The sequence below is a fragment of the Lepus europaeus genome, chromosome 5, assembly GCF_033115175.1.
Source record: "Lepus europaeus isolate LE1 chromosome 5, mLepTim1.pri, whole genome shotgun sequence".
NCBI classification, from domain to species: Eukaryota; Metazoa; Chordata; class Mammalia; order Lagomorpha; family Leporidae; genus Lepus; species Lepus europaeus.
In genome coordinates, this window is record NC_084831.1 from 12212659 (window position 1) to 12218312 (window position 5654).

Here is a 5654-nt window from a genome sequence, read left to right on the forward strand (position 1 = left end):
AGCCTCACGGCCATTGTCTCGGGGAGCATCATGCCGTCTCGGTAGTGGACGCCATGACTGCGTCCATGCTGCAGGGGCCCCATGGGGCTCAAGGAGGTCCAGGGCTTCCCAAGGTCACACAGTTAGAAAGAGGAGGGGCTCCGCTTCCACCCAGGTCTCGTTCAAGGCTCCTCACCAGCCTGAGGGAGCGGCAGGGTTGTAAAGGGCTGTGTCCAATCCGCTTTCGTTAGGGCACTGAGGGACGGCGCCACGGGGCACAGGTGTCGCACGTGCTCAGAGGCCCGGGCCCGACCGCGTGGTGCCGGGAGCAATGGAGGGGCCTTCCACAGGCTCCTGCAGGCCGGCCGGTCCTTGGGCTCTGCCCCCGGTGTGAGGAGCTCGAAGGAAACCCAGTGCCTGTGCTCATGGGGCTGGGGGTAATCAGGGATTTGGAAAAGTGCAGAGTCGGGCTGGACCCTGGCTCGACTTCGTACCAGAGGTGCCTCCTCGGGCGAATCCCTCAGCCGCCGGGGCCTCCATTTCCTCATCTGCAGAATGGGCGCAGAGAGCTCAGGTCTCAGTGCTGTTTTGCAGTTACATAGCGGCAAATGGTGCAAAGGGTCCTGGGGCTTTGTAAACGGTAAGATCCCCCCAGGTGAGCGTGGCGGTCAGCGTTCCTGCTGTGATGGCAGCCTGGGGCCCCCGACCACTGGGCACAGGTACGAATATTTCCAAGCAGCAGCCCAGGCCTCGCAGGCGGCTCTGCACCAAAGGGCCTGAGCCAGGAGGTGAGAGTGAGGCTGGGACGGTCCCTGGGGACTCTGGGCCCGCCATCAGGTTAGCCGAGCCCGTGACGGGTCCTGGGGGGAGCAGGGGGCTGTAAGCAGAGGATGTCCTCATCTCCGGCCTGGGAGGAAGGGTCCGGAATTACAGAGACCCGGCCGGGAGCTTCCTCTCTCGATGGCTCTGGGAGCCGTCACGTGGGGCCGGCGGCATCGGGAACATTCGGCACGCTGCGGGAGAGCCTGTGTCTTGACCTTCGGCTTTCACGTGTTTCAGCCTCTGCAGACGCTCTTTCATGTCTTCCCAGCACAGCGTCTGACAGCTCTCCTCACTCCTCCGTGAGCCCGGGTTTCTTTGTTTGGCTGAATAGAGCCGCCTTGGTAAGGGAGAGGACGCCTGGCAAGATCTGCCTCCTGGAAGAAATCCAGGGACCCTCTCCCGCGGCTGCCCGAGCCCGGAGCCCCTGAGCCCCTCGCCTGCCAAGGCCTCTGTTTGCTGCTCCATCTCTCGCCGCGGCGTGGTGATTTTCCCACGGTGAGAACGGTGAGCCTGGCTGCCGGGAGCCCGCAGCCCCAGGCGAGCTGGTCTCCCACATTTTGTCTTCCTCATGGCTGCCCTGAACCAGGGCCAGGCAGGGAACCTGTGTCAGGCGGCGTCAGCAGACGTGGTCGCCCGTGGTCGCCCTTCGGAGGCTCCCGAGGCTCCACTGGTCTTGGCGATGTCTCGGGCATTGCGGCGCTGTCTGGATCAAGGGAAGGTGGAGCAGGTGCATCTGCCTGTGGGCTGCGGCCCCGCTCCTCAGCGAAGACACTGCACGGTGGCCTCTTGTCACCCACAGGGCAGGTTCCAGGACCGTGGAGTCCCAGCTCCTCGGGTGCTCAAGTCCCGTATGTAAACGGGTGCAGTGTGCACAGGTCCTTGTCCATCCTGTTGTGGGGTTTAAACCATCTCGCGGTGACCAGAATTCCTAGCGGCTCTGTAAATAGTCACCAGATTGCTCAGGGAGTAATGACAAGAAAAACACCCTGCACGTGTTCAGTACAGACACGATTTCTTTTTAAAATTATGTATTTTTGTTTTTTTTTAAAAGAATTATTTTATTTATTTGGAAGACAGAGTTACAGAGAGAGGTAGAGCCAGAGAGAGAGAGGGGTCTTCCATTCTGCTGGTTCACTCCCCAAATGACTGCAACAGCCAAAGATGAGCTGATCCAAAGCCAGGATCCAGGAGCTTCTTCCCGGTCTCCCACATGAGTGCAGGGGCCCAGGAACCTGGGCCATCTTCTGCTACTTTCCCAGGCCATAGCAGAGAGCTGGGTTGGAAGTGGAACAGCCAGGTCTCGAACCTGCACCCATATGGGATGCCGGCGTGGCAGACTGGGGCTTTAACCCACTGCACCACAGCACCGGCCCCAAAATTATGTATTTTGAAAGACAGCGAGAGAGAGAGTGCGAGAGAGAGAGAGATCTTCCATCTACTGGTTCATTCCCCAAATGCCCACAGCAGCAGAGCTGGGCCAGGCCAAAGCCAGGAGCCAGGAATGCCATCCAGGTCTCCCATGTCGGCGGCAGAGACCCAGGCATCTGGAGCCTCCCAGGGTGCCCACTGGCAGGAAGCAGGAATGGGTGACTGCTGGTCCGGGCACCGCCTGTGCGATTCTCCTTTGATGTCCCCATGCAGGCTTGGTTGCTTGTGTGGATGAGGCGCGGTGGAAGTGGGGAGCTGCCTGTGTCCGGGCCCTCATTTCTAAAAAGATTTATTTATTTTATTTGAAAGTCAGAGTTATGGCAGGGCAGGGAAGAGAGAGATCTTCCATCTGCTGGTTCACTCCCCAAATGGCTGCAACAGCGAGCCTGGACCAGGCTGAAGCCAGCAGCCAAGAGCTTCATTCAGGTCTCCCACTTGGGCGCAGGGGCCCAAGGACCAGGGCCATCTTCTACTGCTCTCCCTGGCCGTAGCAAAGAGCTGGAGCAGCCGGGACTAGACTAGGCACCCACATGGGATGCTGGCACTGCTGGCAGTGGATATACCCCCTGTGCCACAGCGCCGGCCCCTCACACTGCTCATTGACTCTGGCATCGTGGCCACCATTCCTCTCACACCCTGCACCCCGTTCTCTCCCTCCCTTCCCCCATGCCTGTACACCGGCGGCGCCCCTCCCACGACGTCCCTCGTCCTCGGGTGGGCTCAGCTCTGGCATCACCTTCCCCCCCGCCCCCCGTAGCTGCTCTCACCTTAGCGTTTCCTGAACACCCTGCTCTGACCCGCCCCCTCCGCTGCCACTCTCCCAGGCCAGACTTCCGGGAGCACAGGAGCCAGCCTCGCACCCGGGGCCGGCACTCACAGGGGCTGCACCCGCTGGGCTTCCTGCAGGAGGAGTCCCGGCCCTGCTGCTCCAGTGATGGGGGGAGCTCCGGACGGACAGCGAGGGCGCTGGGGCCACAGGGCCGGACAATGGCGCTCCGTCCCAGAAGCCACTGGGCTCAGGAAAACGGAAAGGAACACGTGGCCAAGGCTCAGAAACAGCTAGGACAGGGACGAGGGTGGGCGTTGTGGCACCGCCGGTGGAGCTACCGCTAGGGGCTCCTGCATCCGGTATCCCAGAGCCCCAGAGCCGGGAATCGAGTCCCGCCTCTACTGCCAATCCGGCTTCCTGTTGATGAGAGTGGGAGGCAGCAGGTGCCCAAGTGCCTGAGACCCTGCCACTCCTGTCGGGGACCACGATGGAGTTCGGCCTCCTGGCTTCAGTCTGGCCCAGCTCTGGCTGGTGGAGGTATTTGGTCTGTGAACCAGCAGATGGAAGATCTCCCTCTCTCTCTCTCTCTCTCTCTCTCATTTGGCCTTCAAATAAATAAATCTTAGGAATTAAAAAAAGCACCCGGGATACCGGGATGGCTATCTTCCCTGGGAACCCCCGCCCCAGCCAGACCTCCGTCCTGTTTGCTTCCATCCTGTCACTGAGCAGACCACCCCCCCCCACCCAGGTCTCCTCCAAGGCCACAGCGTCCCCTGTAGATGTGCACACTGGCCCAAAGCTCCAGCCTGTCATGATGGGGGCAGCAGGGTCTCCAGGCTCACGGCACAGGCCACAGCCACCCTGTGGGAGGACCCACCTGGGATGTCACCTCAGAGGACAGCAGGCAGAGCAGGCCCCCACCCAGCACCCCCTGGTCCCCTCTTCACAGCCGTGTGCCACTCAGGGGTCTCTCTGTGTGGCGGGAAAACATCTGTCCCCAGCCCGGAGGGCCCCAGGGAGGGCAGCAGGAGAGGTTGAGTGGACACGCCATGAGTCCCCCAGGAAAATCAAGTCGCCCCCAGACATCGGGTGCCCAGGTCCCTGCTCGGGGCCTCACAGAGGACGCCTGAGTGCCCAGAGCGCCCTAAACCACCAGTGACAGGAGTAGCTGACCCACCCCAGCTGGCCCCAGCTCCCCCAAAGCTGGGCCTTGCCCCTGTGCCGTCGGAGGTGGCTGCTCCCTTCCATAGCCTGGGGTGGGTGCCCAGAGGTGAGCTCAGCTCCCAGCTCCTGGAGCCTCCCTCCGGGGCTCTGTGCTGCCCAGCAGCCCCGAGACCTGGCCGCACACAGAGACAGCACAGCCAGCCCCGAATGGCCTTCGATCTTGACCTTGCTCCTTAGAAACACTTTGTTCCTTCTCTGGGTTCTGAACTCCGAACAGGCCTGGGACTCACGCATCACCAGCCTCCAGCCAGTCATCACCTGGGTAGGGTAACCCGGCTGCTGCCAGCCTACACACCACGGGCCGGGCGCTTCCTGCCTGCCTGCCCTGGTGGCTCTTGTCCTCACTCCAGATGCCCCCTGCACACCCGACCCTGCCTCCCCCAGACTGCCACGCTCTGCCCTCGGCCGCGTACTTCTGCGACAGAGTTGCTCTTCGTCGTGCTGGGTGTTCAAGCCAGACGATGCCTGACGCTTTCCTAATCCTCGCTGGGTTTCATAAATCCCACTGCACAGATGCGGAGATGGAGGCCCGGAGCCAATGAATGACTCTCCCACCTGGCACTGGGCGGGGGGTATCTGACCACAAAGCTCACATCTCTCCGTGCCCTGGACCCTGGACCCTGGACCCTGGACGTGGCTTCTCCTTGAGCACGCTCAGTCGTCCCCAGCTGGGTGCTCCAGGGAGACACCAAACCATTTTCCAGTCTGGGGTTTCTCCTTAGTCTGCGCTTTGCACGGACCAGGGCTCGGAATAAAGCCGCCGAGGATTCCAGCCACGGAGCTGGGACTGCGCCTGTGAATCCGGCAGACCGGCCCACGTGATGCAGGGTTACAGTACATTCTGCACCCCGACTCACAGCGGCCATGGCGACGCAGGCTCACGGGCAGTGTGTCCTCCCTGGCCACTCAGCGCTGGGCCAAGTCCTTCGCACACAGTAGGGCTGCAGCGAGAGAGCTCATCCCCCATGCACGTGGACGCAGTGCCAGCACCCAGCGTCCCCGGGACAGAGGGCCCCCTGCCTCTCTGGGTGAGCTGGACACCATCGTGGGGTCCGCCCAGCCCAGCCCACCCCCATCTCCCATTTTTCCTTTGCCAAATGACATAATGAGATTTCAGCTTTGTTGCGGGGGGGGGGGGGGGACAGAGAAGAAAACCACCCTCAACAACCACCGAGAAATAGTTAGCACACATTGTGTCATTAGACACTAGACTTTCATTAAATCGTGCGGAGATAAATACCTCTAAGGGCTGGAATCAGGAGCCGGTAGACGCGAGGCTCTCGGCGTAATGGAGCGATGGACTCTGCGGATAGCATGGAGTCAGGGTTCTGGCTTGATTAAGAATCTGACTAAATTGGGTTGTCACCTCGGATGCTGCGCCTCCTACCTGAAAATCGCTCATTATCGTCCCCATTTGATCTTCTGGAAGCCG